Raw genomic sequence first — 14,814 nt, forward strand, 5'->3', positions numbered from 1 at the left:
ATATTACCCAGAATAATAAAGTGAAAATCATGGGCAAACAAAAGAAGTGTTGGAAGGCCACAGAAAAAATGGGTCGACGACATTGCCTCTATTGCCAGTAAAATGTGGATGATGAAAGCGGTGATAGGAAGGAATGGAAACGTTTGGAAGAGGCCTTTATCCAGCAGTGGAGAGAATAAGGCTGAAGAAGAAAAAGATGATATTTTTATTTCGATGGAATCTAAATAACACAAGACAATTTTCATGCATAAAATCGATGTAGTCTCTGGTTAGATTAGTGTCCAATACATATAGCTAATAGTACGTGCTAGTCCATTTCTATGTAATAAACTTGCATAATTCATGAATTAAGTTGGCATATACGTATACTTCTCTTTTAACCAAAATAAACCTAAATCGGTATTTTACCAATGGTTGATTTGTCTATATCCATACGTATTATTTATATTGTTTATCATTATTATTGATTTGTTTTAAAATAAAACAATAAAAAAAATATAAAAAACATGAAATGACATTCGATAGCCTCCTATTAAGTAACAATGTCGACAAAGGTGAATCTGAAATTAATACGTAATACAGGGTGCGTTTAATGTTCCAGGCCGGTGTTTTTAAAAAAATCTCTTTTAATGAAATACGGTTTTTAATTGGTTCTTACTAAAACTAAAAAAATGCTATGACGGTCAAGTGGTCGCCTCTTTCCTTGAGCAAATACTATCTCTTTAAACCATATTTATCTTGCCATGTTTGCAGACTACTGGTATTATTTCAGCAATTAATTTTCGAATGTTGTCCTTAAAGATCGGGATTGTCATTGGTTCATGGTGTATACGTTTCACTCATAAAAAAAAAAAAACAGGGGTGGTCAAATCAGGGAATTGTGGGGTCAGTCGATATCACCACCATTTGACAGTATGCGGCAGAGAAAAGTATCTGACAAATTTCGCATCGGAGCTGTGTGTAACTTGGTACAATTCTGTCAGAACCACAAATGCTATGTGCCCAATTAATCCAATTTGGGTACAATTAAGATTTACAACATGTCATGATAGTTTTCCAACATCCTAATTCCTGTACATGACATCGATGAGAGGTGCCCGGACGTTCACAAACACTCTGTCTCACGGCATCAATATTTTCTGGTGTAAGTTGGCAATATTTTATGCATATTTTTTTTTTATCTTCCAGTAGAAAAAAAAAATATAGTTGATTTTCTAGGCACACAAAATTAACACAGAAAAAATCACGCAAATTTTTTCGAGTATCAAAATTTTAATGATTTATTTATTTGATCATTCAAAATTACACTCGTTTAAATATTAATGAACTTATAAAGGCTTTTTAAGCTGTGCCCGTGTCAAGCCGTAATAATTAACAATAAAAAATTCAAGGTCAAATTCAAAATTAGATTAAATTATAATGACATGTGATGCAATTCAACGGAATATAATTTAAAGATAAATGTATTCGATAAAACCTTGCACATAACAAAAGCAAGGTACAAATAATTTGCAACTACAAAATATATTAACAATCCAGAAAACCAAGGTATAAATAGTAAAATTCCAATGAATACAATGGAAAAAAATCATATTTAAACATAAAGATTAAAATTTTACAAATTCAGATTCTTACATAATCAAATAAACAAAATAATAGTATCCTAGAAAAAAAACGAAATAACAGTATCATTTAAATCAACAGAAAAAGAACAATAATATAAAAACATTAACTATAATTAAGATATGGTTTCTAGAAACTCACTCCAAACTATAGTAAAAATAGGAGTTATAAATAATTTGCCAAAGAAATACTTTATTAGTTAATACAGAAATACAAGGAGAAAAAACATATGAATATCAAGATATATAAAAAGCAAATAAAAATAAAAGTATGAAAGAAAATCAGATCTGTCAATTTTTGCTAATCTTGAACTTTAAAAAGATTGACAACCTCGTCTCTATCGATGTGCAGCAACCAATAGCAAACATTTTGCTTAAATACATTGGTACTTGTGGAGTTTATGGCTGCCGGAAGTTGATTAAAAATATTTGGTGCCAGGAAGGTAAAGTTTCTTTGAGCTAGCTTTGAGTGAGTGGTAGGGCCAAGGTAATCAATCCTTTCCGCTGATCGCGTCTGCATATTTTGCTGTGTCCTGACTTTATCTACAGATTTCCAGATTATTTAAATACGTTTTTTTTAAATAATTTCAACGCGTTGTTGCAGCGGTATATGATTAATAATAATCTTTTATCGATTTTTGTTCGCAACTGTAAAAAATGACAACCCAAAATAGCGGCCAGACAAAATCAGCCCAGAACTAAAACGCACCCTGTGCGTATCCACTTATCCGCCCACAGAAGGAAATCTTATTTACATATTTTTTGTTTTATTTAAGTTTATTTAATATTACAACTGAAAACATAATTTTCCTACTTTATAGTCGGAGGTAGTAATTAAATTAGGACCAAAACGTCACATTACTTTGAAAGAATGCGGCTTAGGAAGATCATTAATGTGCCTATTTTCTATTAACTTCATATCTCAATTAAACGTCGTAAGAATAAAGGTTTCAGCTTTTTAACTTCACAAACATCAACAGATGGAAAAATCGAAGGAGTAGATGATAAATAAAGGCAGAATGGTGAATGTTACACAGTGTGTAAAGTGGCCACATAAACCCACCCAACGATAGGTCGTAAGCCTTGTATATGTCTAGATTTCTATATTCTCTTCTCTAAAATGTTAGTCGTGAGAATATTAAATTATTCGAATCGACTTACATAATAAAACACGAAGGTACCAATCATTAATATTACCTGGTGGTAAATGTAAAAACATGCACTTCATGGAAAAAATGAATAGCTACAAATGTTATTAAATATGCCATTTTTAATTCAATATCTAAATAAAGTTTTCCCCCATAAAAAATAGAATCCGAAAATCTTATAAGGAGCTTATAAGTAGCTGCTCCAAATTTAATTTACTTAGCCCCCATTTATATATTTTTAATACAAAATTTTGTGACATCAAAAAAAACTTTTTGAAACACTGTAAAATAAAACATTTGTCAGTGTGTAATAAGTTTATGTTCCTTTAATTATGTTTATTTTATTATAATATCAAAATTTTGAATTGGTCAACTATATTATGAAAATCCCTCTCCTCCACTCTATTCCCTCATCCCTTAACCTTCTTACGAGCTCTTTTTTTTCTCATGTCTTGTGTAATATATTATTTTTCTCTATACTGTGTGGCATCACTATATTTGTGAAAAACTTTAACTGGATGTATGTACTATTTTTTATATTTTGTATTCTTATGTAACAACTGTTGTTTTTCTTTAATAAATAAAAAATAAAATAAAATAAATTATTCGTTTTTAAAAAATACGTATATGATGTTTCTTTCGTTTGTATCCCATATGATATACCGTTCTTACTCTACTACTATGCCTAGGCGTGATTTTATACCAGGTTAATAATAAATAAGACCCGTTTTATTACGTAATTAATCTTGTTTCAGATTACAGATACAAATGTAACAATAATATGCCGAATTTTTAATGCACGTAACGACAATAAAAAACATATTCCGATAACCCAGAGATAACACATAATAAGTGTTATTTTTCATTCGGTCTTATCAACAGAAACTTGAGAAAGGTAAACAAAAGCTTTTTAGGTGATAAGATTATTTCATAATAGTTAAAAGAATGTAAGTATACTACATACTCGAGAAAAAAATAGTTAAGAAAAGCAGGTAAGATTTTTATGTTAAAAATTAATTGTGTAAATTTTAGAGTTCCAGATTTACAATAAAGAATTTTAAATTTTTCAAAGAACAACTCAGAATTTTCGTATTATTTGAATTCTTAAAACTAAATTCAAATTCTAAAATTCCTAAATTATCGCGGTATGCATTATTCAAATTTGTATTTAAAATGCAGTGTTCTTCGGAAATTTTGAAAAACCAAGATAATTTAATAGTTAAAAATAATATTTGGATACCTACTTACTAATTTTTTTTTTTTTTTGTAATTTTAAACTTAAATTTTGTACCTTTTATTATTATTTAAAGCATCGACTTTGTAGTAAAACATTTAACTTAATATTTTTGAATATTTGAATGTATCTAACCACTTACTGACTTTTCTGGTTGTATTGGTGTTCTGACATGAAAGCTTGGTACGTCTCGAAACCGGTAGACGTAGAAAAGTCGGTAAGTGGTTATTTATACATATTTTATAACATTTCGTTCATTTAAAATTTTTTAAATATCATTAAAAAAACAAGTTTCTTTGTTTTCTTTTAACGACTTTTACTGTTTGTAAAAAAGGAAAACACGGTAAGAAAATAATTAATAAACAAAACATATTACAACAGAGATGAAGAACATTTAAGAAAAAGGAGAAGAGACCATTGCAGGAGACTGCTGCGAGACATTGTATAGATTTATGTACTACTACGCTTGTTGTTCAGATGTTTATTGAAATTCATATTTACCTACGAAATATTTTTATTTTATTTTTGGCATTCTTTAATAATATGCATGCTTTCACTTTTTATTATGTTGTATAACAACTCAATACAGGGTTTTTGGCTTTATTGAGTTGGAGATATTTTTTTTGCTATATAAATAAATAAAAATAAATAAATAATAAATAAAAGAAATATTTTAAAAATTATGCTGAATTCAAGACACCATACTTACCGGGTAATTAAGTAAAGAAAAAATACTGATTACCGAATAAAGGACTCTTTTAACCTACTCTCCAAAATTGATCTTAATGTCCCCTTTCGCGTGACAAGAAATAAGTATTTGTTCCATCTGCCAGTCTGTAGCACTAAGTATGCACAACACTCTTTCCATTATCGTTCTTGCTCGTTAGAGCAGTTATGTAATGCTTTTTTTCATCTATTGATATATTTTACATGCCCCTTAATTTATTGAAAAATAAATTAAGACTCATTATTTCTGGCTGCGATACGATCCCAATTACTATTTATTGATGCTCACATTTACACACACCTGAACACTTACTCCTGCACTAATACGCATAAATACACATCTACACTTACTCTCATACAAATACACATAAACATACGCTTTTGTTGTAACACAATTTAATTTTATGTATGATTCTTAATTAGAAACTTTGCTGGTCTGTCTTTAAACTGTATTTTTTTAATGTTACTATATCATTGTAGACTGTTTGTTTCTTTAAAATAAATAAATTAAGGTAATATGTATAAATGATATCTAAACAACCAACTTTTGACCTTTCTCGATGAACAAAAATGTAATTAAATCATAATTTATTACGGCGAATTGATCAAACAGTTAAAAATAAACGTTTGAATGAATATTATCTAAAAAGAATATTTGTTTTGACCCCACGAGATAAAAAGCAAAAATACTAAATAAATCTGCTTAAGAATTTGAGGTATCTATTACCTACTGTATTCCAGATAGCAACGACATTCAATGCGACTCAAGGGCAAAAAATAGACACGCCTTGCTTACAATCGTACTTGGCAGATTTCAAATAAGGAATATCAGCAAACAACCATAACTTGTGTTATATTTACACCATAATAGCTAATAACTACTCAGTAAATGGTCTCAATTTTTAAAATTGAATACAATCAAGCAAGGCCCCGAATCGGCAAATGCATGCCTTTTCAAGGGGCCGCTTAATTCGTAAAGTTCGCCATCAACCTTTCCAGGCTAAGGCTGGAAAAGAAATCAAAAGCAATGTCCCAGAACTGCCTTATGTACAAGGGAATACAATTATTTGAGGAAATGCCAGAAAGCATAAAAAATTAAATAAATGTAAATATATTTAAAATTAAATGTAAAAAGTATTTATGTGAAAAATATTAGGTAATATATAGTGTAAATAGTGAATATAATTAATGAAAATGTACATATGAAACAGTGAACATAATAAATTAGGATATTAAGTGTATAATAGTGATAAATAATGTTAGAATAAGTTTAGATGTAAATATTGTGTTGTAAATATATATTAGACTATGTTAATAATAGAACTAAATAAAATAAATAATAAAAAAAAGACCCAACCCATAGAGCATGCATTAATAAACCAAAGATAGCGTATTTTCGATCATCTGTTGCATGAAGGCAATCTGATCAGTCCTACACTTCATGTGGTAGTTCAGGAACAATAAAATAACAATCTTCGAAATCAATATTCAACGTCTACCCTGCCTGAAGTTGAACCCGGGACCTCCAGAAAGGTAGGCCAATGTGCCCTCTTTAACACAACGAGACGGATTTAGCTCTGGTCGATTTCCTTATTCGAGACATTTACTGGAGAGCAGCCAAAACACTCGTCCAGGGTTATGGTTCTATTAAACACAACAGTATAAAGAATTACGACAGGGATGAAGAATACTTTAAATAAGGGATTATGGAAATTATGGCATTCACAGGACTTATGACCTGTCATTGGCTGGTTTAAGTGGCCACTTTACACAATGTGTAATATTCACCATTAAGCCTATGTTTGAGCATCCATATTTATTAATTTTTTCCGTTTGTTGATTTTAGTGAAGTTCATGATCTGAAACCTTTACTGTTGTGAAGAGATTCATCTGACTGAATTATTTTACATACTAGGCAACGCCTGAAAACAGTTTTCCAATTCTTAAACTTCCTTTTAAACCAATTGGTTTTATTACAATATTTGACTTTGTTCAAATGCTGTAGACAAAATACTGGATTTCAACCCCTCGGGAGTCATTACGATTAAGAAATTACAACAGTATTCTTCATCCGCCTGGACACAGAGTTTAAAAAGTATAAAAGTTTTTATCTTATAGTTAGAAACGATGTAATTTCTTTTTTTATTTTCCTTTCCTCGTGTCAATCACTCGGATCTAATAATAAGGGGTGCAATGGGTAGATACTACTTTAAAAAAAACTGCTCGCGTCATTAACTTATTATTTAAGTTTCAAAAAAACCTCTGAAACTTTTTAAAAAACAGTCTAAAATCGAAACAAAAAATTAAATGAAAACCAAAATATTTCAGTCATACAAAGAATCAAACCCACGATCTCAAACAACGAAGCTTCCACTACATCACGAGACGAAGACCTCTAATATTACGTCATATGAATTATTTGGGTATATTACACAATATTATACAGATGTGATATTAAAATCAGTAGTGTATAGCGGCTTCATTATAAAAAACGTCTCCCACGTTAATAAATGAAAAACAAGAATTAAAAGCCACTTAGACAGGCGCTTGTTGCTGCATTCGATGTTCATTTTATTTTTTAGCATTCGAGAAGCGAGAGCGCCATTTTACTGTTTGTATTAATCGTGATAAAAATAAACGAGACGCATACTTATCGACTTCTACGCGCTGGTAGTTGTATTTGTATGGTGACATTGGTGACTGGTGACAGTGTCAGATATCAAATGATGAAGGATGTGTAATCATTTAATTAATGATAAAAGTTTTGGCAATTTTACTCTAATAAAAATGCACTATATGCAGATTTTACATAAATCAGAGAGACGCAATAAAGACAATTTTTTAACCTATACTTTATTTACTGTTGTTGCAACTGGAGCACTAAAAACACATAACAAAATATCTACTAGATCCATATCAGATTTAGTAAATATTGCGTTGCCTTCAACGATTGAAAAAAAGGCATTACAAATCACAGTAAAAATGCAAGATTTCGTCTAAGAAATAAATACCTATGCAGTTCCTTTAAAGGAACAATACAGGCAAAGAATTAATAATAGTCCAGAAGGAGCGTAGAATCACATTTGAATACATAGGACTATGTCTAATAATTCCCCCACTATGTCCTACTTTCGCCGCGCGCATTTGTGAGGTCGCAGCGTAATGTTGCTTGATGGGAAAAAAAATCATAACACAAATGTAAGGTAAAAAAAAGCAATTTATTAATTTCTCTAAAATTTTATTGTGCACGTGGAAATACTGATTGACACAACACAGTAGATAAGTAAAGGGTCATTCAATAAGAGTAATAAAATTAATGAACTAAAAACTTAATATGTAAAACAAATTTTATTTTACATAAAACGGATATTTTTATATCTATCTATAATATTTGATGTTTTGAAGACAATGTCGGTCAAATGTCCACCACGGAGTTGTTTAATCCAAAATCCAATTTTCAATTATTCTCTTATTAGATGAGCAAAAAAGGGTAAAAAAAATTACTACCCTGGTAACACTAACGAAATTTCCATTTTGCTTCTTCGACAATCTAACAGATGGAAAAAAAAAACAATTTTTAAGTAATGTATTTGTTATATGGACATTCATTTGCTAATTACACATGAAATGTGATTGCATCCTGTTTCTTTAAGATCCTAGCAGTATTTTTACACTTTAAAAGAACACAACACGGCATAGTAGAATATAAATCAGGAGTTGCGTACTGAGCGACGTCTACAAAGAAACTAATGGGTCAAAACGTAGACCTACTCATTTATAAGTAGTTGAGTCGCCTTCTGTTTGATGTGCGTATGCGGTTTCTGGACTATTCTCAATTCTATGGATACAGGTTATCATTGTATTATAATATTTATTTACAAAAAAAAATTTAGAAAATAACAAATTATCTACGAATTCAATAGATTGGATTGAACGGGTAAAATAAGAAACTGCTAAATGTATTTTTTGTTTTTTACACTTGCATTGTAATTATGGCAATGTTTTATCACACACGACGATATATTTATGCGTATCGTAAATATTAACATATTTTTACAATCTTTCGTTCGAGTATTGTTTGTGTTTTTTTTTTTTTTTTTTTTTTTTATTTAAAAAAAAAGAAATATTTGCGTTCTTATGATTTACCCAAATATTTAATTTTGAGGGCCATTTTCAACGAGTTGTAAATAACTCACTATTAGAAAATGGAATCGAGTTGGGGTAGAGTGGGATTCGAACCACGGACCTTTGGTCCGTGAGTCTGAGACACTAGCCACAGGACCACAACCCGACCACAACCCGTGTTATTTTATAATAATGTTGCGAATGAGGAATATTAACGATGGGAAGAGTGCTTTCTCAAAACTATAGTTGAGTTCTTGTAAAATAATAAAATTGTGTAACACTAATAACAAAGTTTTATTTTCATTATAATTTTAAAAAGTTTAAATTAAATATTTATCTTTATAGGTATTATATTACGAAAATGGCGCTATATAAGTTATCCATAATCCATAATAATAAAGATAATCAGTATACCTAAGTGCAGTTCGAGAATTCTGTTTTCAATAAATATGGTCAGCACATGGTTGAATATTGGTGCGTACTTAAGTTCCTAATATTGTGTTTTTTCAGGCGTGTGGTAACAATTTTGGTACCAAACCGTGTGAAAATGTCACACTTCGAGAATATTCGGTCTCATAGCTTTGTAAATTGTATGTAAGATGTGGGTAGGTACATGAGGATATTTCGTCGTTATACTTTTAAAACTCTTTAAATGACAAAAATTGAGAAAACAAGTTAAAAATGCAGTTATATCTCATTTTGCTAGCTTTGTAGACCAATAAAACTCTTTAAATCCTCCGAGATTTCGTTTCAAAGTTAGCATGCATAAAAACCCACTAAAAGTCTGTTTTTTTTCAAAAGTGTATTTAGGGGAAAACCAATTATAATAATTATAGTTTAAAAACAAAACATCAATTTCCTTATCTACTTTTTTAAAATGGTAATAGGGAAAACAACAGCTTTACTAAAAACACAACATTATGAAAATATCAGCGTAAAATACAGCCAGTAAAGTGTAACACAGAAATACAATTTCTAAAATCCAGTTAAGTTACGAAAAGAAAATATATAAATATACTGAAAATAAACGTGTGCGAGAGCGCGGTGGAATTTGGTTTTAAATCTTTAATACCTACCTACAAACAAAAATAAAATTTGCAATACCAAATAACCAAAGCTCAAGGTTTAAATAAAAAAATAAACTCATTAAAATATACTTTTTTTTTAATTTTGGTTTATTTGTAAAATATAAAGGAAGTTCCATATTACTTTTTTTAAAACATAGATTTGTTGAGTATTGTTTTTAAATCTCTTTTATCTATTTTTAAATACGGCCAGAGTAGCTTTTCTATCGTACAAGGTTTTATATTACAATTTGCAGTTGTTGAATACAGGCGGATAGTTTTAATAGCCGTGCATTAGAAAATAAAAAGTTGGGGGTAGAAATTTGGTACAACATAAGTTTGAATGTGTCGTTAGAGGCAGTACGACAGGTTTGGTTATCGTTAGGAAGCTGTAACTTTTCTGTTATATTCGATACTGTAAAAGGAACCCCAATTTACGGCGAAATAAATAAGAGTGTTTGTTTAGAAATGCAGACAGTTTTATCTAGAAAAGAAACAAACTCTAAAAATGTACACATCCCCGAATGCTTAACTCGTTAGGAAAATACTGTTATGAGAGCGCTTAACTTTAAATAAATATCATATAATATATTACGTCACACGTTTAATTATAAATGTTCAGACGTATTATTATATAATGGAGAAAAAAAATGGATGTAAACATTTTATAAGTACACTTATTTGTTTATAAATTTGTATAAACCACTTTAATTTATTTTTTTTATTACACTTCGACCGGTTTCGAGGTTACTACCTCATCGTCAGGAATTTAACTAACTTATAATTACACGATTTAACCAACTTATATTACTTTTAAAACTATTCCCGTTATGATTTATTTTATCTTCTTTCTCTCTCTTTCTTTCAATTTTCTGTCTCTTTCATACAATATTTTATTATATAAATAGCAACGAGTGTAATTATAAGTTAGTTAAATTCCTGACGATGAGGTAGTAACCTCGAAACCGGTCGAAGTGTAATAAATAAAATAAAATAAAGTGGTTTACACAAATTTATAAACAAATAAGTGTAAAATGTCATACCACAAAGTGAAAAATGTTTTTGATAACAATAATATTTTATAAGTATTTAATCGTATGGTAAAGTTTCTCGAAAATGTATTTAAAAAATCATTAAAATAAACTGCTTTGAACTACGTCGCAAGAGTCGCAAACGAATCAACCGATAATAATGTTGTCTTGGATTTTCAATTTACGGGGAGCCAACTCACCAATCAGCAGAACTCAATGAAGAGAACTTGTGACGTTACAGGCGGAGTAATTTCAAAATTACAAAACTTTAAATAACCATATCGCTGATACACGATACACAAAGATATGTAGGAATGAACAAAAAATATTTTGTTTGATAGTCAGTTGACAAATATTTTTTGACGAAAACGGCCGAACTTCCTCCGAATTCCCTTATGAGCACCAAAAACTTTTTTTCTCGTCAACATTTTCTTTAAAGATCTGCTTAGGAATCTTATTGAAAATTTTAGTAATTATAAAATGAAGTGTTCTTTGGCCATACTCGTTTACAAACCTCGGTACTGACAAGCCTTCACTTTGTGCTATGCTTGTATTTTGTGTATGTTTAAAACTTTTCTGATAGTTACTATCAAATCGATATCTAGTAACAAATTTGAGCTATAGAATAGCATTTACGAACAGGTACTCTTGCTTATTTAAAAAGTTCGGGTACCTCTTCCTTATTGATTCTAGCTGATTTGTTCATTAATATAAGAGCCGAGTTTTGTAAATATTGAATTTTTCAATGCTGGTTTTACAAGAAAGGCCCTAACTGGTAATAGCATACCTAATAGTTGATTCCGCTAATGATTGATAAATAATTATTTATGTTTTTATTGGTACAAAATATTTTATTCTATACATACTGCCTATAACCGTCCTTAATCTATTACATAATTGATTTAAATGGCTTATTGCGATAATTTCTGCATTTTTAACTTCAAAACGGCAAAAACTGGACTCCCGTGTTTTATCCTCTAAGGTACACAATAAAATCAGCAAAGCGAGGAAACAGTTTAGGAGTTTTGGAAACCAGGTTTGTGTATTTTGTCTAAAAAAACAAAGACATTAGAGCACGATGTTGAAGAAAAAAGTCATTTCCGCGAGCAATAACAATATTTTCTCCTAACTTCAACGAAACTAATTGACCGGGAATACAAAGATTCAAAAAATCCAGGTCTCTTTATTTCCTTTCCATAAAATTTATCGACATTGCAATAATTTATGAGTAAAATGACCCCCAACGACCTAAATTACAATTTCATTACAATTATAATCAAATTACTACCTGATGAACTCGGCACGAAAGAATTACTAAAAGATTGGCACCGAATTTCATCCCTCGACACTTTAGTGGCAATCTTATTTCCTCTTCGAGTTTTAGGGAAAACTCACCCCGGGGTAAATGAGGTGTTGAAAAATTATCAAACTGTAGAATTGGAGAGGAAATGGCATTAATTGAAAGATTTCTTCATAACGAGATTTCTTTTTCATTCTTGCAAATTAAAATCATGTTAATTTTTATCAGCCGAATAAAAAGGGAATGAAAAATAATATTTTGTCATTGAAATATCTTTATTTTGTAACAAAAAATATTTTGTTCACTGAAAAACAGAGATTAATAAAAGTTCTAGAGTCGAATTTGATAAAAAAATATGGTTGGTATATCGCAGCGTAAGTCTTCCTTTAATTAGTAAAGATTTCAAAACAAAATGAAACGGTGGGTTCATATATGTTTTGAAAATAAAAATCATCTATTTAGTGGGTTTGATACCAATGGTCAATACTGAAATAGCAGATAGATTTTTTAAATCAGTACATATCATATTGCAATTGTTGGTGTCAAATGCATTTTAAAAAGTTATTAATTATGTGTTTTAGTGAGGTTATATTGCAATATTATTATATTTTAATCAAATAATAAATACGTTTTTATAATAACAGTAAGAATTTTGTTTCGGCTACAGATAATTTTTGGCTTTCTTAAATTAATTAATGTGCTTGGATAGTTTTTATGTATTATGGTTGTCATTTCAATATCTACCGAGAGAGTTTTTAATGAAAACAAAAAAGAAAAATACTTTAAAAAAATGTTTTATTTTTTTATTTTTTTAAAACTGCTTTTAGCCATAATTGTAATTTGTTACTGCAGAGTAAGAAAGACAGTTATGAGTTTTTTAGGGAAAATATTTTAGAGTAGGGAGCAAAACGGAGCAGACAAAAAGTAGAGGGAAATCAAGTTTTGTTGAGAAGGGAGAAGAATTATTTGACGTTAAGTACATCTGCCTGTCAGAGGGTTCTCCCAGCCTAAAAGTAGATAAAATAACCCACCCCAATAAGAATTTGTGACCTATTTGCTTATAAAATGGATTAAACCGTTCTCGTAATGGGAATATCCATTCTTAGAAGATTATAATAAATGGCCGACAACGAGGTGAGTCCAAATAAAAAATATTTCTATGCCCGGTCAAACAGTTCAACCAGAAACAATAGTACGGTTTGGAAATCTAATCAAAGTTTCAAACAAAGGAACCTTTAATGTTCGAACCAAAAACAAAAAGTAATTTTAAGAAAAAGTTAGTCCCAATTGAAAAACATCACAATTAACCGAATAATCGAATTAGAAAAGTTAGAGAGAATCTTTGTAAAAGAAACATGATTGTATGTAAATTCTTAAAAGCACTTTCCCATCCACTCTAGGTCTAAAAATATTTAAAAAAATATTAAATATATATATATTTTTAATGAGGAATACTTGAGTTCTCATTATTAACTCAAATGTTTAAATTTTCATCCCATTTCCTAAAAGTAGTAAATAACTTGTGCTGGAAAAATGGAAATCGAGTTGGGGTAGAGTGGGATTCGAACCTGGGACCTTTGATCCGTGAGTCCACAATACTACCACGGGACCACAACCCGGTTCGACACGATGTTTTACTAAATTTAATTTGCGTTTAGTAAAATGCTAACATTCTTTTTTAAACCATTTAAAGAAAATAATAAATTACTATCAGAAATAAGAGATAAAATATACGAGAAATACAGAACTAGCAAATTTATATCTGTACCTACTGTAATAATTTAAGTGCGGGATTTTTTAAAACTATATTATATGAATACAAATTAAAATATAAGAAAATACATATTCAAACAAGATAATATATTTTTATGCCTACCATGCCACGGTTATAAATATTTAGATAATATTAAGATAATATTATGCGAGCGTATTTTTAAAATATATTTCTCTACCTATTTTGAAAAAAAATGTTGACGAACTTCTACAATAGTATTATTTAAAGTGTACAGTTCAAGCGTAATACGATTGTATTCGGTGTGTAGGTATGTACAAAATCAACATAATTTATTGTTTATTCGTATGTCAGTCGCCGGTATCAACTACGATAAAATATCAACTCAGCTACCACATCATCAACGGGAATATTACATCAAAACTGACTTCAATTTGACGAGGACGACGCGGAATACATTTCCGACTATGTGTCCGAATCTTGCATCGCGTGGAACCGGCTAATACGCCCATATCGATTGCATAATGTGCCGGCATATCGTCTAGAACCGGCACAAACACGATTCCTTTCCAAATAATATTATGTTATCTTATACAGGTAAACAGATATAGCCGGAGAGAAGGAGCCGAACCAGAAATAACGCGGCTCTTGTATGTGAGTAAGCCGTTTAATGGGCAAAAAAGGAAACGAAATATTTCTTTTCATAAGTTCGACACAAAATTGCGAGTAGCTAAAACTTCGGTATAAATAGAAATAACTTACCTAACGGCTAACTTTTGTTATTGTTGCAGATTCTCGGATAGTGGCAGTACCGATAGGTGCCAAACGGGTT

General features: G+C 30.0%; 1 protein-coding gene across 1 annotated transcript in view; it reads right to left on the reverse strand.

The window, feature by feature from the left end:
* LOC148279305 (uncharacterized) overlaps positions 1-14,814 on the reverse strand; it is a 90,354-nt gene that overhangs the window by 74,568 nt on the left and 972 nt on the right. The window lies entirely within an intron of this gene.

The sequence above is a fragment of the Micrasema longulum genome, unplaced genomic scaffold (genome assembly GCF_059751315.1).
Source record: "Micrasema longulum isolate JH-2025_06_02 unplaced genomic scaffold, ASM5975131v1 h1tg000732l, whole genome shotgun sequence".
NCBI lineage: Eukaryota > Metazoa > Arthropoda > Insecta > Trichoptera > Brachycentridae > Micrasema > Micrasema longulum.